General features: G+C 40.6%; 2 non-coding genes across 2 annotated transcripts; both read left to right on the top strand.

Moving 5' to 3' along the window:
* The first annotated feature begins 354 nt into the window (after positions 1-354).
* LOC130984500 (small nucleolar RNA R71) lies at positions 355-462 on the top strand. Its single transcript, XR_009088435.1, has one exon. It is a non-coding gene; the product is annotated as a small nucleolar RNA R71 (small nucleolar RNA).
* Positions 463-19194: 18732 nt separating this feature from the next.
* On the top strand, positions 19195-19302 carry LOC130984055 (small nucleolar RNA R71). The gene has a single exon (XR_009088014.1). It is a non-coding gene; the product is annotated as a small nucleolar RNA R71 (small nucleolar RNA).
* The last annotated feature ends 6100 nt before the right edge of the window (positions 19303-25402 follow it).

Below are 25402 nucleotides of genomic sequence, written 5' to 3'. Positions count from 1 at the left end.
AGGATCATAAGCTTCTTCTTCAGATGAAGCATCCTTAGTACTGCCTGGTGCATTTTGCATTCTAGACAGACTTTGGAAAATCAAATTGACTTGCTGAGTCAATATTTTATTCTGAGCCAGTATGGCATTCAGAGTATCAATCTCAAGAACTCCTTTCTTCTGATTTGTCCCATTGTTCACAGGATTCCTTTCAGAAGTGTACATGAACTGGTTATTTGCAACCATTTCAATTAGTTCCTGAGCTTCTGTAGGTGTCTTCTTCAGATGAAGAGATCCTCCAGCAGAGCTATCCAATGACATCTTGGACAATTCAGACAGACCATCATAGAAAATACCTATGATGCTCCATTCAGAAAGCATGTCAGAAGGACATTTTCTGATCAATTGTTTGTATCTTTCCCAAGCTTTATAGAGGGATTCACCTTCTTTCTGTCTGAAGGTTTGGACTTCCACTCTAAGCTTACTCAATTTTTGAGGTGGAAAGAACTTTGCCAAGAAGGCATTGACTAGCTTTTCCCAAGAGTTTAGGCTTTCTTTAGGTTGTGAGTCCAACCATATTCTAGCTCTGTCTCTTATAGCAAAAGGGAATAGCATAAGTCTGTAGACCTCAGGGTTGACCCCATTGGTCTTGACAGTATCACAGATTTGCAAGAATTCAGCTAAAAACTGATGAGGATCTTCCAATGGAAGTCCATGGAACTTGCAATTCTTTTGCATTAGAGAAACTAATTGAGGCTTAAGCTCAAAGTTGTTTGCTCCAATGGCAGGGATAGAGATGCTTCTCCCATAGAAGTCGGGAGTAGGTGCAGTAAAGTCACCCAGCACCTTCCTTGCATTGTTGGCATTGTTGTTGTTTTCGGCTGCCATGGGTTCTTCTTTGAAGATTTCTGTTAGGTCCTCTACAGAGAGTTATGCCTTAGCTTCTCTTAGCTTTCGCTTTAAGGTCCTTTCAGGTTCAGGGTCAGCCTTAACAAGAATGCTTTTGTCTTTGTTCCTGCTCATATGAAAGAGAAGAGAACAAAAAAATGTAGAATCCTCTATGTCACAGTATAGAGATTCCTTGAGGTGTCAGAGGAACAGAAAAATTGAAGAAAGAGGTAGAAGAATTCGAACTTAGTGAGATAGAGTTCGAATTGTGCATTTAGGAGGAGTGGTACTCCATAAATAGAAGGATGTGAGAAGAGGGGAAGAAATTTTCGAAAATTAAGTAAAAGATTTTAAAAACATTTTGAAAAACTTTAATTGATTTTCGGAAACCAAGAGTGGAAAAGAAATCAAGTGATTTTTGAAAAAGATTTTGAAATTAGAAATAAAAAAGATATGATTGAAAACTATTTTGAAAAAGATGTGATTAAAAAGATATGATTGAAAAGATATGATTTGAAAAACAATTTAAAAAGATTTGATTTTAAAAATTAATGACTTGCCTAACAAGAAAAGATATGATTCAAACATTAAACCTTTCTCAACAGAAAAGGCAACATACTTGAAATATTGAATCAAATCATTAATTGATAGCAAGTATTTTTGAAAATGGAAAGAAATTGATTTTGAAAACATATGATTGAAAAGATATGATTTGAAAAAGATTTGATTTTGAAAAATTTTGAAAACTTGAAAAAAAATTTGCATTGAAAATAGAATCTTCCCTCTTATGCCATCCTGGCGTTAAACGCCCAGAATGGTATCCATTCTGGCGTTTAACGCCCAAAATGCTACCCTTTTGGGTGTTAAACGCCCAGCCAGGTATCCTGGCTGGCGTTTAAATGTCAGTTTTCCTTCTTCACTGGGCGTTTTGAACGCCCAGCTCTTTCTGTATAATTCCTCTGCTGCATGTACTGAATCTTCAGTTCCCTGTATTATTGACTTGAAAATAGAACCAAGATCAAATGAACAATGCATGCAAGACACCAAACTTAAAATGAGACACTAGACTCAAACAAGAAACATAAAATATTTTTGGTTTTTATGATTTTGTAATTTTTTTTAGATTTTTTGAAAATTAAGTGGAAAAGAAAATAATGGTATCAAAATTCTTAATGAGAATTCTAGGAATCATGCAATGTTAGTCTAAAGCTTTAGTCTAAAGGAATTAGACATGGATAGCCAAGCTTCAGCAGGACATTGCATTCAAGAGCTAAATTGATGAGAATCAATCAGCTTTGGTGATGATAAGAACATCACCTTGAAACACTAGAATTCATTCTTAAGAACTCTGAAGAAAAATACCTAATCTAAGCAACAAGATGAACCGTCAGTTGTCCATACTCGAAACAATCCCCGGCAACGGCGCCAAAAACTTGGTGCACGAAATTGTGATCACTACTTTTCACAACTCAAATAATCCCCGGTAATGAATCCAAAAACTTGGTGCTCAATACCATGGCATAAACACAACTTCGCACAACTAACCAGCAAGTGCACTGGGTCGTCCAAGTAATAAACCTTACGCGAGTAAGGGTCGATCCCACGGAGATTGTTGGTATGAAGCAAGCTATGGTCACCTTGTAAATCTCAGTCAGGCAGACTCAAATGGTTATGGATGATTTATGAATAAAACATAAAACAAGGATAGAGATACTTATGTAATTCATTGGTGGGAATTTCAGATAAGTGTATGAAGATGCTTTGTCCGTTCCGTCTCTCTGCTTTCCTAATGTCTTCATCCAATCATTCTTACTCCTTTCCATGGCAAGCTGTATGTTGGGCATCACTGTTGTCAGTGACTACAGTCCCGTCCTCTCAGTGAAAATGGTCCAAATGCTCTGTCACAGCATGGCTAATCATCTGTCGGTTCTCAATCAGGTTGGAATAGAATCCATTGATTCTTTTGCGTCTGTCACTAATGCCCAGCCTTCAGGAGTTTGAAGCTCGTCACAGTCATTCAATCCTTGAATCCTACTTAGAATACCACAGACAAGGTTTAGACCTTCCGGATTCTCTTGAATACCTCCATCAGTTCTAGCTTATACCACGAAGATTCTGATTAAGGAATCCAAGAGATAAACATTCAAGCCTTGTTTGCTTGTAGAACGGGAGTGGTTGTCAGGCACGCGTTCATAAGTGAGAATGATGATGAGCGTCACATAATCATCACATTCATCATGTTCTTGGGTGCGAATGAATATCTTAGAACAAGGATAAGCTGAATTGAATAGAAGAACAATAGTAATTGCATTAATACTCGAGGTACAGCAGAGCTCCACACCTTAATCTATGGTGTGTAGAAACTTCACCGTTGAAAATACATAAGAACAAGGTCTAGGCATGGCCGAATGGCCAGCCTCCCAATGATCTAAGAACTAGACGTCCAAAGATGATCCTAAGATTGAAAAATGATCAAAAGATCTAAAATACAATAGCAAAAGGTCCTATTTGTAGAGAACTAGTAGCCTAGGGTTTACAGAAATGAGTAAATGACATAAAAAATCCACTTCCGGGCCCACTTGGTGTGTGTTTGGGCTGAGCATTGAAGCTTTCATGTGTAGAGACTTTTCTTGGAGTTAAACGCCAGCTTTTGTGCCAGTTTCGGCGTTAAACGCCGGGCAGTTTTGAGCTGATTTGGAATGCCGGTTTGGGCCATCAAATATTGGACAAAGTATGGACAGTTTAAGTTTAAGTTTAAGTTTGGTGTTGTGATGAGCGGATATTTTGTACGCTTTTTGGGAGTAATTTCATGTAGATTTTAGCATGTTTCAGTTAGTTTTTAGTAAAATAATATTAGTTTTTAGGCAAAAATCATATTTCTGGACTTTACTATGAGTGTGTGTATTTTTCTGTGATTTCAGGTATTTTCTGACTGAAATTGAGGGAGTTGAGCAAAAATCTGACTTAGGCTGAAAAAGGACTGCTGATGCTGTTGGATCCTGACCTCCCTGCACTCGAAATGGATTTTCTGGAGCTACAGGAGTCCAATTGGCGCGCTCTCAACGGCGTTGGAAAGTAGACATCCAGGGCTTTCCAGCAATATATAATAGTCCATACTTTGCGCAAGGATAGACGACGTAACTTGGCATTGAACGCCAAGTTCATGCTGCTGTCTGAAGTTAAACGCCAGAAAAACGTCATGATCCGGAGTTGAACGCCCAAAACACGTCATAACCTGGAGTTTAACGCCAAGAAAGGCCTCTACTCGTGGATAGCTTTAGTCTCAGCCCCAGCACACACCAAGTGGGCCCCAAAAGTGGATTTCTGCACCAATTATCTTAGTTTACTCATATTCTGTAAACCTAGGTTACTAGTTTACTATTTAAACAACTTTTACAGACATTTCTTGTACCTCATGACATTTTTAGATCTGAATTACATACTTTTGACGGCATGAGTCTCTAAACTCCATTGTTGGGGGTGAGGAGCTCTGCAGCGTCTCGATGATTTATCACAATTCCTTTGTTTTCCATTCAAACACGCTTGTTCTTATCTAAGATGTTTATTCGTGCTTAATTGTGAAGAAGGTGATGATCCGTGACACTCATCACCTTCCTCAATCCATGAACGTGTGCCTGACAACCACCTCCGTTCTACATTAGACTGAATGAATATCTCTTAGATTCCTTAATCAGAATCTTCGTGGTATAAGCTGGATTGATGGCGGCATTCATGAGAATCCGGAAAGTCTAAACCTTGTCTGTGGTATTCCGAGTAGGATTCTGGGATTGAATGACTGTGACGTGCTTCAAACTCCTGAGGGCTGGGCGTTAGTGACAGACGCAAAAGGATCAATGGATTCTATTCCAACCTGATTGAGAACCGACAGATGATTAGCCGTGCTGTGACAGAGCATAGGAACGTTTTCACTGAGAGGATGGGAAGTAGCCATTGACAACGGTGACACCCTACACAGAGCTTGCCATGGAAGGAGCCTTGCGTGTATTGAAGGATTTCAAGGAAGAGTTGAAGTCAAAGGACAAAGCATCTCCAAAACTCCAACATATCCCACAGTCCTTTATAAACAAATAACTCTATTGTTCAAGTAATAACTATTTATTTTATGCCCTTTTTCTTTATTAAAATACGAGGCTAAAGAATCCTATTGGTATCCTGACTAAGACAAATAAAATAAATATTGATTGCTTCAAGCCAATAATCTCCGTGGGATCGACCCTTACTCACGTAAGGTATTACTTGGACGACCCAGTGCACTTGCTGGTCAGTTGTGCGAATCACAAATTTGTGCACCAGGTAGCATCAATGCGATTACCTTGAGAAGTGGTACAACGCTTAGAAAAATGGAGCCCGAGCCTATCAAGCTAGCAGAGGATGTTCTTGATACAGAAGTTGGTGACACAATAGAGATTGATAAAGACAAAAAGGAGGAGGAAGCCCCAAGGAGAAAAGAAGAAGAACAATTGAGAGTTTCGAAACCGAAGCAGAAGAGCACTCTAGAGGAACAAATTCCTATCCCTTTTCCTACTTAAGCCAAGAAGGCCAAGAAGCATAAGAAGCTTGATCTCAACATGGTACAAATCTTCAAGAATGTGGAGGTAACAATCCCACTCTTTGATGCTATACGTCAAGTCCCAAAATATGCTAAGTTCCTTAAGGATGTATGCACGCATAAAGAGAAGCTTGGTGGACTAGGGATGAACCCTTTAGGGAGTGCAGTTTCCTCTGTGATGGAAGACTTCCCTAAAAAATATAGTGATTCTGGTGCTTGCTTAGTATCTTGTATGGTTGGTGATGTTGAACTTAAAGGCTGCATGTGCAATTTAAGGGCGTGCGTAAGCGTCATGCCACTCTTGGTTTATGAGAAGCTGGACCTTGCACCATTGAAAAGATCTGGGGCTAGGTTTGTACTTGCAAACAATAGTATAATTTCAGTTGTGGGTGTTACTGAGAATGTGTTGGTAAGGATTTGAGACTTGATCTTTCCAATGGACTTCCATATCCTAGAAATACCTCCCATTGATTCGGATAGGCCATCCTCCATCTTGCTTGAGAGGCCCTTCCTGAAGACATCCAGGTTTAAACTAGATGTGTTTTCGCGAGATTATTCATTTGAAGACAAAGGAAAAGTGGTGAAGTTCAATTTGGAGGAAACCTTGAGGAAACCTCTAGGAGTCTACTCAATTTTTTGTTGTGACATTGTAGAAGAAGACATAGTTAAAGAACAATGTGGAAGTGGTTATGCGATAGATGTCAGTAGGAACTTGGGAGTAGCAGCACTTAGCAAGAAAAAGGGGAATGATCCACAACTTCCATATCCTCAAGTGAATGAAGAACCTAATCATGGTGAAGGTAGCAACTGTGGGCGCTCTCTGATAAACCCATATTTTATGATATATTTTATGCTTAATCTGAGTGATTTATTCAATCCTTCACCCACTTATTCATATTAATTGTGTGGTTTTACTTCTCCTTCCTTATTATGTGATGTATGTGAAAAACATGTTTTCCTACGCTTTTAAATTAATTATTTTAATCACCTTTAATTCCATTCGATGCCGTGATTAGTGTGTTAAGTAGTTTCAGATCTTCTAAGGTAGGAATGGCTTAAAGGATGGAAAAGGAAACATACAAAAATGGAAGGAAAAGTGCAAAATAGAGTTTCTGAAGGAACTGGCATCCACGCGATCGCATGGACGATGCGATCACGTGCCAGGAGCGAAGAGGCAACGACGCGGTCGCATGACTGACGCAACCGCGCGACTTGAGCAAATCGCATACGACGCAGACGCGTGACCGACGCGACCGCGTGACAAGGAGAACTCCAAATGACGCGACCGCGTGACCCACGTGGACGCGTAACAAAGGCCACGCACCAGAAATTGCAGAAAATGCTCATAGCGGATTCTGAAGCCTTTTTGGTCCAAATCCAAGTCCAGAAGTCATAGACCAGAGGTTATGAAGTGGAGGAATGCATCCATTAAAGGAGACTCTGAATTTTCTGTTACCTTTCCATGATTTAGATCTAGTTTTGAGAGAGGTTCTCTCCTCTCTCTCTTAGGATTAGGATTTAGGATTTCTCTTAGTTTTACGAGTGACTCTCAATCACATGTTCTTTATTTTTAATTATTTTCCCAGTTTAATTTATGAACTCTGCCATGTTACAGATTACTCTTTTAAATTAATGTTATTTGAGGTATTTCAGTTTAATATTGCTTTCTTTTATTTACATGATTATTGCTTCCCATCTAAAAGCATTTTTATTCCAGCAACTTCAATTTCCTTTCCTTTTGGTCATGGTTAAATAATTGGTAGCTCTAGAGTTATCAAACTCATTATTGATTGAAAATTGGATTTCTTCATTTCATTAATTCATATTCCAATAACTCTAGCCTTTCCCAAGGAAAGACTAGGACCTGAGGATTCGAATTAATTCATCTATTTGACTTACCTTCATAGTTAGAGGTTAACAAGGTGGGAGAAGAATCCAATTCTCTTCATAATTGATAAGGATAACTAGGATAGGACTTCCAGTCTTTATACCTTGCCAAGAGTTTATTTTACCGTTAATTTATTTTACTTGTTATTTAAATATGCTTGTGCCCATTGCCCAAATTCCAAAAACCCCAATTTTACCTTTTTCATAGCCAATAATAAGAACATACCTCCCTGCAATTCCTTGACAAGACGACCTGAGGTTTAAATACTCGGTTATCAATTTTAAAGGGGTTTGTTACTTGTGACAACCAAAACGTTTGTACGAAGGGATTTCTGTCGGTTTAGAGATTATATCTACAACGCGATTGACTTTATAAAATTCTTTACTGGCAAAAATCTCAACGTCAAAATGGCGTTGTTGCCGGGGAATTGCAAACGTGTGCCTTGTTATCGGTTATTGTAAATATTTTTCAAAAAAAATATCTTTCTTTTACTTGTTTATTTGTTTTCTCTTTTTCCCCCTTATTTCTGATAGCTACTATGAATTCTCACCCCTCTCGCTTTGAGTTCAGTTCTAACTTTGTTGAAGGAAATAGAAATCACAGTAGGAATATGCATCAAGGTCAGACCAATCAAGGATGGATAGAGTCAAGAGGATATAATCAACCCTTTAGACAACAACACCCTCCAAGATATCATGGACAACGACCATTCTACAATGCATACCCAGCTGAAAGATATAGTGGACAACCTTGTAACTACCAACAAGCCCCACCCCGTGCCTATGGACCATCCTCTCAACATGACCTCAAACTACCACACTCACAAGCTTCTTTTCGCCATTCGCTACCATACGATCCTTATCCGCCCCAATACCAATCCAATTACTCCCAAGAACCACCACTCCCCCATACGCATTACCCATATCCATCAAAGTCAAAATCACAGGTTAGCCTCGAAGAATCAATGAAACAGTGCACTGCAATCCTTCATCAACTGGAACAAGCAATGGTGGAGAAGTTAAAGCAATTATCTTCCGGACGTTCAGCCCCTCAACAGACCCCCATGGCTTTATGTTGAGAATCCAATGAAGAACACAGTACAAAGGAGACGCTGGAAGCTCCAGTGAACAGCATAGAGCATAACTTCGTACTAGAACAAGTAGAGAAAGCTGTCATTGCAGAAGAAGAAGAGTCGGTTGTTGTGGAGAACTTCGTCAAGGATATTATAATTGACGCTGAGGAGGATTTTGCACCGCCTCCACTGCAAATATCTTATGAAGAACTGAACGGAATAACCCAGGACACAGGTTTCCTTGATGATGATGATCACGAGTCCTATTCTCTTAGCGGCGAACTTGCATCCACAAGTGATTTCTTTGAGACAGAAGAATCTTCCCCAAGTGAATATGAAGATGATGCTAAGGTAGATCTTTCTCAACCTCCAATATATGACTTGAGCGATGATGAGGGAGAAATTGAAGACTCTGATCAAGGGATGGTTGAAGTGGAAGAATTCACAAAAGATTATAAGGGAGTAGAACTTACAGAACCATTGGAAACACCTATCCCAAGGCCGTTACCATCCACCACAAACTGCAAGTGGGTAAAATTCTTGTCTTTTATCTTCAATATTCCACTTGAATATGGTTTGCTTGAAACAGATGGCCAGCTTAGAGCTCTCTGCGGCTTTAAGAATAAAAGGGAAATGGCTCATACTCAGAGCTGGTGCACAAGGTTCAATAAGGTTCCACACTTCAACTCAAAGTGCAAGGATTGGTATCATGCTCAATTGAATGGATCACGGAGAACGTTTGGCCACCGTGGTGAGAATCTAATTTCCAAACCGCCCAGATGGAAAAGTATAGATCACAACGAAAGCGGATTTGGAACCAGAGTTTGGGAACTGGAAAATATTCTGATATTCATCACCCATTCACCCCAGGAGCCTGAAAGTCTGTTTGAAGCTGCTCAGAAGCTTCACATGCCTAGTTTGGGACCCCGGAGGCCATTGGCATTCCAAGCATTGGTGGAGTTTTCTGGATGAATTTAAACACAAGCCGCCATAACAGGAAGCTCAACCAACGTCCAACTTAAGGACTTTAACCAAAAGTGCTAGGTGGAAGACAACCTACCATGGTATGATCGTTCCTTTTTCATTTTTTTTTATTTTTAGTTGTTTTCAAGTTTTATTTTATTTTTCATTGAACCTGGGATTACTCATAACATTCATATCATTTTGCACTCTGCATACTGCATAATTACATTTTTTCAAAAACAAAAAAACAAAAAAAGTGGCGTGCGACGCGACCGCATCAATCATGCGATCGCGTCAATTGCGATAAAACACCTCCCCCACGCGTCCCTCACGCGGTCGCGTGCCCTGGAGATTGGCGTATAACCCCAACGTCCAGAAAGTTGGACTGGAATCGTGCTTCTCTTGTGCTTTTCGCGCAAAAGACCCACACGATCGCGTCACATGTGCATAACCAATTCCACGCGACCGCGTGAGCGATGCGACCGCGTCGCATGGACTGCACAACACCCTAAATGGAGACAAAGAGTTGCGCTGAAACGACGCTGAAATCGTGCGTCTAGCACAAATTCCAGCGACGCGATCGCGCGACCCACGCGATCGCGTCCACCCCTCTCCTACCCTCCCATGTGATCGCGCGATCCACGCGATCGCGTCCACCCATTTTCACCCCTACCACGCGACCGCGTGCCCCACGCGGCTGCGTGGATTTCAAAATATAACCCCCCAGCAACGCGAACCCTATCAGTCGCGCGCACACCTCCACCCCCTTCCCCCTCTCTCCTTCCTCTATCCGCCGCCGCCACCACCCAGCCACCACCGACACCACCCGGACGCCGCCGACCACCCAGACACCGCCGCCACCTACCCTCCCTCTCTCCTCTTCCCTTCTTTCTTCCTCTCTCTTCTTTCCCCCTCCTCCTCCGCCATTGCCCCCTCCGCGCCCCCATACGCCGCCGCCACCGTCAACCACAACCCCCCTCAACCAGCAACAGCCCCCCATTTCCCCCATCCCCCCATCCCCTCCCTTTCTCCCTGACCGAACTGCCCCTCTGTGCCGCCGTGCCCTCCACCGCGCCAGACGCCGCCACCACCACCACCCAGCCGTTTCCTACCCGTTCTACTTCTTTCACCCTCCCAGGTTCCGCAACACGCAGTTCCTTTTATCCGTTCATCGTTTTTCTTCATTTTTCCGTTTTATGTTCATGTTTAGGCTAGTTAGATATGCATGTTGTAGTGGATTTTAGGTTGTTAGGTAGCCTAGGATTTGGTTAGTGGATTTAGGTCTGTTTACTTGCACTGTTCATGTTTCTGTTTTATCAACTCTGCAATTCTGCTGTTGCTGTGCCCTTGTTTATATGCTGTGATTTCCTGCTTTGCTGCTTATTACTCTGAATTTTCATGTTTATATTCATTATCTGTACCTGCAGCTTAATTTTTAATTCATATGCACTGCTTTGATTGCTGTTTATTTTTTGGAATAATCCATATTTAGCCGGAATGTTGCCCAAATTTCTATAAAACATTTTCATCCATGTTTTGGTTTGGCATTTTGAACTCTGTTTTACTCTGCTTTACCCGAACCATTTCATGAATGCCCGGTCATGCTTTATTATCCTCTTTGATTTCCTGGTTTATAAACTGCATCTGTGATGCTCTGATTCCAATTCTTCTTTATATCTATTTGAATCAGCATCCTATTGTTTTCCTTGTTTGGTTATGAGTTACTTCTATTCCTACCTGTGAATCCTTGTTACCTAGACTATTTTCTTTATGCCACTTACTTTACCCACCTTTTACTGACTCACTAATTTTAATTTACCAACTTCTTTTTCAAATTCTAACCATGCTAACTTTTTATAACATCTTTTCTGACTTTCCCTTTCCTCTAACTTTTTCACCATGGCATAATGACAATTTCTCTATTTAACTTGCATTCTAATACATTTTGGATTGTTAATTATTCCTTTCAAACTTTTAAACTGCTATACAATCCTTAATGCACATTTACCTAACTCATTTACCTCATTCTCATTCTCCTTTGCCGCTTTGAGTTTTCTTTGTTTAATTGCCTATTTGTTTTCCTATTTTTATATTTCCTGGTTTTCTGTTTTTCAGGATGTCTACCTCACAGAGAAAAGGAAAAGGCAAGGCTACTGGCAAGCGCAAAAGAGGAGACCCCTCCCAGTCCATCATAGATCTAATGCATGATTCTTCATGGCGGGAGAAGAACTTTACCCAGCAGGAAAAAGCTGACCAGCTACTCCCTGCCACTGATCCGATAAAATTTGCTAACCGGTACTGTGAGCTAAAGTACCCGGTGTTTGCAACCTCCAGGAACCTGTACCTGGAGAGGATTCTGAGGATCCCAGGAGAACTCCAACAATACACCACTGAGCAAATCAAACAAAGAGGCTGGTTCTTTCTGGAAAGAGAACTGACAGAGGTCAATGCATCTTGGGTTAGGGAATTCTACTGCAACTACTATCTCACTACCTTAGATGCAGTACACCTACGGGGTAAGCAGATTCTGGTCACCGAAGAGGCCATAGAGGACATCCTACAGCTCCCACCTAAGTCCGATCAACCTGATGGTTACAAAAAGGCTGAGGAGGACATGCGTTTCTTGAGGTTTGATTGGGATGCTGTCAAGGCAAGGATAGCCCAGGACCCGACTGTCCCTTGGGAGATGGGTCAGGACACCACCCTGCCCAAGGGTATCAAGAGGGCGTACCTAAATGATGAGGCTCGGTTATGGCATCAGATCCTGAGTAATTATGTGATGCCGAGTACTCATGAGACAGAGATTCCAGCTGCTATGATCACCCTCCTCTGGTGTGTGATGGATGGTAAGGACCTGTACTTGCCACGCTTTATCCGGCATTATATGGCTAGGGTCCACGTCCGAGGCACTTTCCCCTTTCCTTATCTGATTACACAGCTAGGCCGTCGAGCTGACATGTCATGGGAGGATGCCGATGAGAGACCACCGGCTACAGACTGCAGAAAGATCATTCCTCACAATAGGAACTTCCTGGCTTTGGGCTACAGACCACCACCTTTCACTGCTACTGATGAGACAGCCCCACTGTCTGTCGGACCCTCTTCATCCACAGCTGCCCCTGCTGCCACCACTGCACCTTCACCTACCTCAGAGCCCGTCTACCGCCTCGTGCACTGCTTATTTCGACAGCTTGATCAGATGGAGCGCCGTAACCGGTTCCGGTATGAGCATCTGAAGTTGATGGTCCGACAGGACAGTGACATCCCCTCCGAGCCTGACTCACCAACAGATCCATCAGAGGCGGAGGCGGATGAGCACCAGGAGGAGACCCATCCGCAGGCAGGCACAGAGCAGGCTGCTCCCCAGGAAGAGGTTCCACCTCAGATTGAGGCCGCAGATTTTGAGATCCCGATCCAGTCAGCACCTCCTCTACAGTAGCCAGATCCTCAGCCCACCACCACAGAGCCTCCAGCTACCATCCCTACCAGTGATGACACCCCTTCACACCCAGCTTGACTGAGTGGTGCGCGAAATTGTGAACTATACTTTTTCACAACTCTCATAATCCCTGGTAATGGCTCCAAAAACTTGGTAGCCCAATACCATGGCATTACACAACTTCGCACAACTAACCAGCAAGTGCACTGGGTCGTCCAAGTAATAAACCTTACGTGAGTAAGGGTCGATCCCACGGAGATTGTTAGTATTGAAGCAAGCTATGGTCATCTTGTAAATCTTAGTCAGGCAAACTCAGATATATATGGTGATGAACGAAAATAACATAAAAGATAAAGATAGTGATACTTATGTAATTCATTGGTAGGAACTTCAGATAAGCGCATGAAGATGCCTTCCCTTCCGTCTCTCTGCTTTCCTACTGTCTTCATCCAACCCTTCTTACTCCTTTCCATGGCAAGCTCGTATAGGGTCTCACTGTTGTCAGCAGCTACCTCCCATCCTCGCAGTGAAAGCTAATGCACACACTCTGTCACAGTGCTGCCAATCACCGGTGTGGTTCCCTCCCCTACCGGAATAGAATAACTCTTTTGCGTCTGTCACTAACGCCCAGTAGGTTACAGGTTTGAAGCACGTCACAGTCATTCAATCATTGAATCCTACTCAGAATACCACAGACAAGGTTAGACCTTCCGGATTCTCTTGAATGCTGCCATCAGTTCTTGCCTATACCACGAAGACTCTGATCTCACGGAATGGTTGGCTCGTTTGTCAGGCGAGCACTCGGTTGTCAGGCGATCAACCATGCATCGTGCAATCAGGAATCCAAGAGATATTCACCAAGCCTCAAATGCTTGTAGAACAAGAGTGGTTGTCAGTCACTTTGTTCATGAGTGAGAATGGTGATGGGCGTCAATCATCACCTTCATCATGTTGAAGAACAAGTGATATCTTGGATAAAGAACAAGCGGAATTTGAATGAAAGAACAATAGTAATTGCATTAATACTCGAGGTACAGCAGAGCTCCACACCTTAATCTATGGTGTGTAGAAACTCCACCGTTGAAAATACATAAGCATAAGGTCTAGGCATGGCCGAATGGCCAGCCTCCCAATGATCTAAGAACTAAAATGTCCAAAGATGATCTAGAGATCTAAAAGTGATCAAAAGATTTCTATACAATAGTAAAAGGTCCTACTTATAAGAAACTAGTAGCCTAGGGTGTACAGAAATGAGTAAATGACATAAAAATCCTCTTTCGGGCCCACTTGGTGTGTGCTTGGGCTGAGCAATGAAGAAATTTCGTGTAGAGACTCTTCTTGGAGTTAAACGCCAGCTTTGGTGCCAGTTTGGGCGTTTAACTCCCATTTGGGTGCCAGTTCCAGCGTTTAACGCTGGGATTCCTTGAGGTGACTTTGAACGCCGGTTTGGGCCATCAAATCTTGGGCAAAGTATGGACTATTATATATTTCTGGAAAGCCCAGGATGTCTACTTTCCAACGCCGTTGAGAGCGCGCCAATTGGGCTTCTGTAGCTCCAGAAAATCCGCTTCGAATGTAGGGAGGTCAGAATCCAACAGCATCTGCAGTCCTTTTTGGTCTCAGGATCAGATTTTTGCTCAGGTCCCTCAATTTCAGCCAGAAAATACCTGAAATCACAGAAAAACACACAAACTCATAGTAAAGTCCAGAAAAGTGAATTTTAATTAAAAACTAATAAAAATATACTAAAAACTAACTATATCATATCAAAAACATACTAAAAACAATGCCAAAAAGTATACAAATTATCCGCTCATCACAACACCAAACTTAAATTGTTGCTTGTCCTCAAGCAACTGAAAATCAAATAAGATAAAAAGAAGAGAATATGCAATGAATTCCAAAAACATCTGTGAAGATCAGTATTAATCAGATGAGCGGGGCTTTTAACTTTTTGCCTCCGAACAGTTTTCGCATCTCACTCTATCCTTTGAAATCCAGAATGGTTGGCTTCTTTAGGAACTTAGAATCCAGATAGTGTTAATGATTCTCTTAGTAAAGTATGATGATTCTTGAACATAGCTATTTATTGAGTCTTGGCTGTGGCCCAAAGCACTCTGTCTTCCAGTATTACCACCGGATACATACATGCCACAGACACATAATTGGGTGAACCTTTTCAGATTGTGACTCAGCTTTGCTAAAGTCCCCAATTAGAGGTATCCAGGGTTCTTAAGCACACTCTTATTGCCTTGGATCACAACTCTTATTCCTTTCTCTTTTTTTTTTCGTTTTTTTTTTCGGTTTTTTTTTTTTTTTTGAAATGCTTTTTCTTGCTTCAAGAATCATTTTATTGATTTTTCAGATCCTCAGTAACATGTCTCCTTTTTCATCATTCTTTCAAGAGCCAACATTCATGAACCACAAATTCAAAAGACATATGCACTGTTTAAGCATACATTCAGAGAACAAAAATATTGCCACCACATCAAAATAATTAAACTATTATAAAATTCAAAATTCATGCAATTCTTTCTTTTATCAATTAGGCACGTTTTTATTGAAGAAAGGTGATGGATTCATAGGACATTCATAACTTTAAGGCATAGACACTAAGACACTAATGATCATAAGACACAAACATGGATAAACATAAGCATTAAAATTCGAAAAACAGAAGAACAATAACAAGGAAATCAAAGAACGGGTCCACCTTAGTGATGGCGGCTCTTTCTTGCTCTTGAAGATCCTATGGAGTGCTTGAGCTCCTCAATGTCTCTTCCTTGTCTTTGTTGCTCCTCCCTCATGATTCTTTGATCTTCTCTAATTTCATGAAGGATGATGGAGTGTTCTTGATGCTCCACCCTCAGTTGTCCCATGTTGGAACTTAGTTCTCCTAGGGAGGTGTTTAGTTGCTCCCAATAGTTTTGTGGAAGAAAATTCATCCCTTGAGGAATCTCATGGATCTCATGATGAGTGAGATCTCTTGTGTGCTCCATCCTTTTCTTGGTGATGGGCTTGTCCTCATCAATGGGAATGTCTCCCTCTATGTCAACTCCAACTGAATAACAGAGGTGACAAATGAGATGAGGAAAGGCTAACCTTGCCAAGGTGGAGGTCTTGTCCGCCACCTTATAGAGTTCTTGGGCTATAACCTCATGAACCTCTATTTCTTCTCCAATCATGATACTATGGATCATGATGGCCCGGTCTATGGTAACTTCGGACCGGTTGCTAGTGGGGATGATTGAGCGTTGTATGAACTCTAACCATCCTCTAGCCACGGGCTTGAGGTCATGCCTTCTCAATTGGACCGGCTTTCCTCTTGAATCTTGCTTCCATTGTGCGCCCTCTTCACATATGACTGTGAGGACTTGGTCCAACCTTTGATCAAAGTTGACCCTTCTAGTGTAAGGATGCTCATCTCCTTGCATCATAGGCAAGTTGAACGCCACCCTCACACTCTCCGGACTAAAATCCAAGTATTTCCCCCGAACCATAGTGAGATAATTCTTTGGATTCGGGTTCACACTTTGGTCATGGTTCTTTGTGATCCATGCATTGGCATAGAACTCTTGAACCATCAAGATTCCGACTTGTTGAATGGGGTTGGTAAGAACTTCCCAACCTCTTCTTCGGATCTCATGGCGGATCTCCGGATATTCACCCTTTTTGAGTGAAAAGGGGACCTCGGAGATCACCTTCTTCAAGGCCACAACTTCATAGAAGTGGTCTTGATGCACCCTTGAGAGGAATCTATCCATCTCCCATGACTCGGAGGTGGAAGCTTTTGCCTTCCCTTTCCTCTTTTTAGAGGTTTCTCCGGCCTTGGATGCCATAAATGGTTATGGAAAAACAAAAAGCAACGCTTTTACCACACCAAACTTAAAATGTTTGCTCGTCCTCGAGCAAGAGAAGAAAGAAGAGTAGAAGAAGAAGAAATGAGGAAGAAGGGAGATGGTAGTGTGTTCGGCCAAGAAGGGTAAGAAAGGGGGTTTAGGTTGTGTGAAAATGAAGAGTTGAAGAAGGGTATTTATAGGAGAGAGGGGGGTAAAGGTTCGGCCATTATGGGTGGGTTTGGGAGGGAAAGTGGTTTGAATTTGAAGGGTGAGGTTGGTGGGGTTTTATGAAGGATGGATGTGAGTGGTGAAGAGAAAGATGGGATTTGATAGGTGAGGGGTTTTTGGGGAAGAGGTGTTGAGGTGATTGGTGAATGGGGGAAGAAGAGAGAGAGTGATGGTAGGGTCCTGTGGGGTCCACAGATCCTGTAGTGTCAAGGAAAAGTCATCCCTGCACCAAATGTTGCTCAAAATCACGTTTTGAGCCATTTCTGGCGTTAAACGCTGGGCTGGTGCCCATTCCTGGCGTTTAACGCCAGGTTCTTGCCCTTTACTGGCGTTTAACGCCAGTCTGGTGCCCCTTTCTGGCGTTAAACGCCCAGAATGGTGCCAGACTGGGCGTTAAACGCCCAACAGCTAGCATTACTGGCGTTTGAACGCCAGTTTCTTCTCCTCCAGGGTGTGCTGTTTTTCTTCCTGTTTTTCATTCTGTTTTTGCTTTTTTCATTGTTTTTGTGACTTCTTATGATCATCAACCTACAAAAAAGATAAAATAACAAAAGAAATAATTAATTATAAAACATTGGGTTGCCTCCCAACAAGCGCTTCTTTAATGTCATTAGCTTGACAGAGGGCTCTCATGGAGCCTCAGAAATGCTCAGAACCGTGTTGAAACCTCCCAACACCAAACTTAGAGTTTGAATGTGGGGTTTCAACACCAAACTTAGAGTTTGGTTGTAGCCTCCCAACACCAAACTTAGAGTTTGACTGTGGGGGCTCTGTTTGGCTCTGTTTTGAGAGGAGCTCTTCATGCTTCCTCTCCATGATGACAGAGGGATATCCTTGGGCCTTAAACACCAAGGATTTTTCATTCACTTGAATGATTAACTCTCCTCTGTCAACATCAATCACAGCCTTTGCTGTGGCTAGGAAGGGTCTGCCAAGGATGATGGATTCATCCATGCACTTCCCAGTCTCTAGGGCTATGAAATCAGTAGGAATGTACTGGTCTTCAACTTTAACCAGAACATCCTCTACAAGTCCATGGGCTTGTTTTCTTGAGTTGTCTGCCATCTCTAATGAGATTCTTGCAGCTTGCACCTCTAAGATCCCTAATTTCTCCATTACAGAGAGGGGCATGAGGTTCACACTTGACCCTAAGTCACACAAGGCCTTCTTGAAGGTCATGGTGCCTATGGTACAAGGTATAGAAAACTTCCCAGGATCCTGCCTCTTTTGAGGCAGTTTCTGCCTAGACAAGTCATCCAGTTCTTTGGTGAGCAAGGGAGGTTCATCCTCCCAAGTCTCATTTCCAAATAACTTGTCATTTAGTTTCATGATTGCTCTAAGGTATTTAGCAACTTGCTCTTCAGTAACATACTCATCCTCTTCAGAGGAAGAATACTCATCAGAGCTCATGAATGGCAGAAGTAAGTCCAATGGAATCTCTATGGTCTCATTTTGAGCCTCAGATTCCCAAGGTTCCTCATTGAGGAACTCAAAGGAGAGTGGTGCACGCCCACTGGGGTCTTTCTCAGTGGTGTCTTCTTCCTCTCTTTCCTCTCCATATTCGGCCATGTTGATGGCCTTGCACTCTCCTTTTGGATTTTCTTCTGTATTACTTGGGAGAGTACTAGGAGGGAGTTCAGTAACTTTCTTGCTCAGCTGACCCACTTGTCCTTCCAAATTTCTGATGGAGGACCTTGTTTCATTCATGAAACTTTGAGTGGTCTTTATTAGATCAGAGACCATTGTTGCTAAGTCAGAAGTATTCTGCTTAGAACTCTCTGTCTGTTGCTGAGAAGATGATGGAAAAGGCTTGCCATTGCTAAACCTGTTTCTTCCACCATTATTGTTATTGAAACCTTGTTGAGGTCTCTCTTGATTCTTCCATGAGAGATTTGGGTGATTTCTCCATGAAGAATTGTAGGTATTTCCATAGGGTTCTCCTAGGTAATTCACCTCTTCCATGGAAGGGTTCTCAGGATCATAAGCTTCTTCCTCAGATGAAGCATCCTTTGTACTGTTTAGTGCATTTTGCATTCCAGACAGACTTTGAGAAATCAAATTGACTTGTTGAGTCAATATCTTGTTCTGAGCCAATATGGCATTCAGAGTGTCAATCTCAAGAACTCCTTTCTTCTGACTAGTCCCATTGTTCACAGGATTCCTTTCAGAAGTGTACATGAATTGGTTATTTGCAACCATTTCAATCAATTCTTGAGCTTCTGCAGGCGTCTTCTTCAGATGAAGAGATCCTCCAGCAGAGCTATCCAAGGACATCTTAGATAGTTCAGAGAGACCATCATAGAAAATACCTATGATGCTCCATTCAGAAAGCATGTCTGAAGGACATCTTCTGATTAATTGTTTGTATCTTTCCCAAGCTTCATAGAGGGATTCTCCATCCTTCTGTCTGAAGGTTTGGACTTCCACTCTAAGCTTACTCCATCTTTGTGGTGGAAAGAACTTTGCCAAGAAGGCATTGACTAGCTTTTCCCAAGAGTCCAGGCTTTCTTTAGGTTGAGAATCCAACCATATTCTAGCTCTGTCTCTTACAGCAAAAGGGAATAGCATCAGTCTATAGACCTCAGAGTTAACCCCATTAGTCTTGACTGTGTCACAGATTTGCAAGAATTCAGCTAAAAACTGATGAGGATCTTCCATTGGAAGTCCATGGAACTTGCAATTCTGTTGCATTAGAGAAACTAATTGAGGCTTAAGCTCAAAGTTGTTTGCTCCAATGGCAGGGATAGAGATGCTTCTCCCATAGAAGTCGGGAGTAGGTGCAGTAAAGTCACCCAGCACCTTCCTTGCATTGTTGGCATTGTTGTTGTTTTCGGCTGCCATGGGTTCTTCTTCTTTGAAGAATTCGGTCAGGTCCTCTAAAGAGAGTTGTGCTTTGGCTTCTCTTAGCTTTCTCTTCAAGGTCCTTTCGGGTTCAGGATCAGCTTCAACAAGAATGCCTTTGTCTCTGCTCCTGCTCATATGAAAGAGAAGAGAAAAAGAAAATGTGGAATCCTCTATGTCACAGTATAGAGATTCCTTGAAATGTCAGAGGAAAAGAGAAATAGAAAGAAGAAGGAGAAGAAGAATTCGAACTTTAATTAGATAAGGTTCGAATTGTGCATTTAGAAGGAGTGGTACTCCATAAATAGAAGGATGTGAGAAGGAGGGAAGAGGATTTTCGAAAATTCAATTAAAAGATTTTGAAAACATTTTGAAAATTTGATTGATAATTTTCAAAAATTGAAAGTGGAAGAGAAATCAAGTGATTTTTGAAAAAGATTTTGAAATTAGAAACTAAAAAGATTTGATTGAAAACTAATTTGAAAAAGATATGATAAAAAAAATATGATTGAAAGGTTATTATCTTAAAAAGATGTGATTGAGAAGATATGATTTGAAAACCATTTTAAAAGATATGTTTTGAAAATTATTTTAAAAGATTTGATTTGGAAATTTAGTGACTTGCCTAACAAGAAAAGATATGATTCAAACATAAAACCTTCCTTAACAGAAAAGGCAAAAAATGTTCAATCAAATCATTAATTGTTAGTAAGTATCTTTGAAAGGAAAGAAATTAATTTTGAAAACATTTGAGTGAAAAGATTTGATTTGAAAAAGATTTGATTTTGAAAAACTTGAAAAAAATTGATTTGAAAACAAAATCTTCCCCCTAGCACCATCCTGGCGTTAAACGCCCAGAATGGTATACATTCTGGCGTTTAACGCCCAAAATGCTACCTCTTTGGGCGTTAAACGCCCAACCAGGTGCCCTGGCTGGCGTTTAAACGCCAGTCTGCCTTCTTCACTGGGCATTTTTGAATGCTCAGCTTTTTCTGTATAATTCCTCTGCAGTGTGTTCTGAATCTTCAATCCCTTGTATCATTGACTTGAAAAGACACAATTTAAAAATATTTTTGGATTTTTAATAACTAAAATGCAACAAGAATCAAATAACAATGCATGCAAGACACCAAACTTAGCAGTTTGTATACTACTGACACTAATGAACTGAAAATGCATATGAGACACACAAAATACTCAAGTCAATAGAATTCAAAGATCAGAGCAAGTGAATCATCAAGAACATCTTGAAGATCACTAAGACATATGAATGCATGCAATTGACACCAAACTTAGGATGAGACACTAGACTCAAACAAGAAATATTTTTGAATTTTATGATTTTTTTATTTTTTAATTTTTTGTGTTTTTCGAAAATTAAGTGGAAAAAGAAGGTATCAAAATTCTTAATGAGAATTCCAGGAATCAGTGCAATGCTAGTCTAAGACTCCGGTCCAGGAATTAGACATGGCTTCACAGCCAGCCAAGCTTCCAAAGAAAGCTTCGGTCCAAAACACTAGACATGACCAAAGGTCAGCCAAGCCTTAGCAAATCACTGCTCCAAAAGCAAGATTGATACGAAATCAACAAGCTCTTGTGGTGATAAGTTGAAACCTCGGTCCAATCAGATTAGACATGGCTTCTCAGCCAGCCAGATTTCAACAAATCATCATGAAACTCTAGAATTCATCTTCAAGAATTTCGAAAAAAAATACCTAATCTAAGCAACAAGATGAACCGTCAGTTGTCCAGCCTGAACAATCCCGGGCAATAACACCAAAAATTTGATGTTGTTGCTGGATCTTGGCACTGATGTTACCAAAGGCTTGCTCAAAACTAGAACAATCCCCGGCAACGGCGCCAAAAACTTGGTGCGCGAAATTGTGAACTATACTTTTCACAACTCTCATAATCCCTGGTAATGGCTCCAAAAACTTGGTAGCCCAATACCATGGCATTACACAACTTCGCACAACTAACCAGCAAGTGCACTGGGTCGTCCAAGTAATAAACCTTACGTGAGTAAGGGTCGATCCCACGGAGATTGTTAGTATTGAAGCAAGCTATGGTCATCTTGTAAATCTTAGTCAGGCAAACTCAGATATATATGGTGATGAACGAAAATAACATAAAAGATAAAGATAGTGATACTTATGTAATTCATTGGTAGGAACTTCAGATAAGCGCATGAAGATGCCTTCCCTTCCGTCTCTCTGCTTTCCTACTGTCTTCATCCAACCCTTCTTACTCCTTTCCATGGCAAGCTCGTATAGGGTCTCACTGTTGTCAGCAGCTACCTCCCATCCTCGCAATGAAAGCTAATGCACACACTCTGTCACAGTGCTGCCAATCACCGGTGTGGTTCCCTCCCCTACCGGAATAGAATAACTCTTTTGCGTCTGTCACTAACGTCCAGTAGGTTACAGGTTTGAAGCACGTCACAGTCATTCAATCATTGAATCCTACTCAAAATACCACAGACAAGGTTAGACCTTCCGGATTCTCTTGAATGCTGCCATCAGTTCTTGCCTATACCACGAAGACTCTGATCTCACGGAATGGTTGGCTCGTTTGTCAGGCGAGCACTCGGTTGTCAGGCGATCAACCATGCATCGTGCAATCAGGAATCCAAGAGATATTCACCAAGCCTCAAATGCTTGTAGAACAAGAGTGGTTGTCAGTCACTTTGTTCATGAGTGAGAATGGTGATGGGCGTCAATCATCACCTTCATCATGTTGAAGAACAAGTGATATCTTGGATAAAGAACAAGCGGAATTTGAATGAAAGAACAATAGTAATTGCATTAATACTCGAGGTACAGCAGAGCTCCACACCTTAATCTATGGTGTGTAGAAACTCCACCGTTGAAAATACATAAGCATAAGGTCTAGGCATGGCCGAATGGCCAGCCTCCCAATGATCTAAGAACTAAAATGTCCAAAGATGATCTAGAGATCTAAAAGTGATCAAAAGATTTCTATACAATAGTAAAAGGTCCTACTTATAAGAAACTAGTAGCCTAGGGTGTACAGAAATGAGTAAATGACATAAAAATCCTCTTCCGGGCCCACTTGGTGTGTGCTTGGGCTGAGCAATGAAAAAATTTCGTGTAGAGACTCTTCTTGGAGTTAAACGCCAGCTTTGGTGCCAGTTTGGGCGTTTAACTCCCATTTGGGTGCCAGTTCCAGCGTTTAACGCTGGGATTCCTTGAGGTAACTTTGAACGCCGGTTTGGGCCATCAAATCTTGGGCAAAGTATGGACTATTATATATTGCTGGAAAGCCCAGGATGTCTACTTTCCAACGCCGTTGAGAGCGCGCCAATTGGGCTTCTGTAGCTCCAGAAAATCCGCTTCGAATGCAGGGAGGTCAGAATCCAACAGCATCTGCAGTCCTTTTTGGTCTCAGGATCAGATTTTTGCTCAGGTCCCTCAATTTCAGCCAGAAAATACCTGAAATCACAGAAAAACACACAAACTCATAGTAAAGTCCAGAAAAGTGAATTTTAATTAAAAACTAATAAAAATATACTAAAAACTAACTATATCATATCAAAAACATACTAAAAACAATGCCAAAAAGTATACAAATTATCCGCTCATCACTGAGCATCAGGGACGATGCTTTATTTTAAGTGTGTGGAGGTCGCCATCTCTGGCGTTTTATTTTGGTGAACCACTACATCTCTTTTTCTTTTATTCTGGATATTTTTCTGTATTTTTTTATTGTTATTTTCTGAGTACTTATACATTATTACTTTGATGTATTTCTACTCTATTTCCGCATTTTGCATTTTTAGTTCATATTTTAGCTATTTAGTTTATTTTAGTTATTTAGTTTAGTTTGCAATTCTAACTTATTAGTGGATTAATTAGTATAGTTTACCCCTTTTAGCATAAGACAGCATAGTCTAAATTGAAAAATATAAAAAGGAAGTAAGCTAGGAAATTGAACATAACAGATTTAAATCCATAAACCTTGTATATAGAGCATTACATCATATAGTTAAGTTGACAACATTTCATCAAGGAGGAACATTAAAACCGTAAAGGCCACCTAAGACATTTTTTTTAAGAGAATAATGGGAAATTTTAACTAAACCTCCATGACATACATGAGTGATATATGATTTATGAGTTTGAGAACATATAGCCTGTGAGTTTTGAGCTTAATTGTATGGTTACATTTAAACAATAATATTTTATTCCTGTGTGTGCCACTCTTCTTTTCTATTCTGGTGTTCTTTACTTTGTTTTAATCTATATGTCCAGTATAGAATATAGATACATACCAAGAGAGTGATTGAGGCCTTGTTTGATTTTTAACTCACTATCCCAAATAAAGCCTACCTTTTATGCCATCCTTGTTAGCCCTTTGAACCTTTTGATCCCCTTTTATTCTATTTAGCCACACCACTAGCCTTAAGCAGGAAAACAAAATTAAATCCCAAGTTGAATCCTTGGTTAGCTTAAGATAGAAAATTGCGAATAGATTAAAGTGTGGGAAACCTATTGAGAACATGGATGATAGAAACAAAGGTAGGAAAAGTTGAAAGAAATAAAATAACTCAGAAACTTTGGGAATCATGCTCATGAAAAATCAAAAATTAATTACCATGTGCATTAAAAAAATAATAATAATAATTTTTTCCAAAATAAAAGCAATGCACATGGGATAAAAATAAAAAAAAATTTTGAAGCATGAGCATGTAACAACAAGTGGGAAAATATGGGAAAATAGGTAAAGAAATTTTATTTTACTAAATATGTATGTTAGGTGAGATCTTAGTCTAATTAAGGATTCACTTATTAACTCACTTAGCCTTACACATATACCCTTACCTTTACGTTGGCCCCATTACAACCTTAATTAAAAGACCTCATGATTTTTGGTATGTCTATATTTTATAATTGTTGATTGGTTAGATGGAAAACAAAGTTATAGAAAGTAAGGATAAAAAGAAGAATAGAGTGATTAACCCAATAAACACTGAGTGATTAGAGAGTAAACACAAAATCCAGTGAGGGCTCACTAACTCATTAACATATATCTCTGTTTAAATTACTGATTGTCTTGCGAGTTTATAAATGTTTCTTTTCCCATCTCAATTGTAAAAGTGCTTTATCACTATCTAAGGTTGGCTATATATATATATGAATCCTTGACAATGTGAATTGACCTAACTACATGTAGGCTTTATATATGAGTGAATAAAATTGGAATTGCATCATGCATTTAGTTAGTTGCATTTAGATTAGAATTGCATTGCATGGCATTCAACCACTTCAAAACCTTGATTTTTACCTTGGACATAGCATGAGGACATGCTATTACTTAAGTGTGGGGAGGTTGATAAACCCATATTTTATGATATATTTTATGCTTAATCTGAGTGATTTATTCAATCCTTCACCCACTTATTCATATTAATTGTGTGGTTTTACTTCTCCTTCCTTATTATGTGATGTATGTGAAAAACATGTTTTCCTATGCTTTTAAATTAATTATTTTAATCACCTTTAACTCCATTCGATGCCGTGATTAGTGTGTTAAGTAGTTTCAGATCTTCTAAGGCAGGAATGGCTTAAAGGATGGAAAAGAAAACATACAAAAATGGAAGGAAAAGTGCAAAATGGAGTTTCTGAAGGAACTGGCATCCACGCGATCGCATGGACGACGCGATCGTGTGCCAGAA

The sequence above is a fragment of the Arachis stenosperma genome, chromosome 5 (assembly GCF_014773155.1).
Source record: "Arachis stenosperma cultivar V10309 chromosome 5, arast.V10309.gnm1.PFL2, whole genome shotgun sequence".
NCBI classification, from domain to species: domain Eukaryota; kingdom Viridiplantae; phylum Streptophyta; class Magnoliopsida; order Fabales; family Fabaceae; genus Arachis; species Arachis stenosperma.
This window is presented reverse-complemented; position numbering and strand designations above follow the sequence as displayed.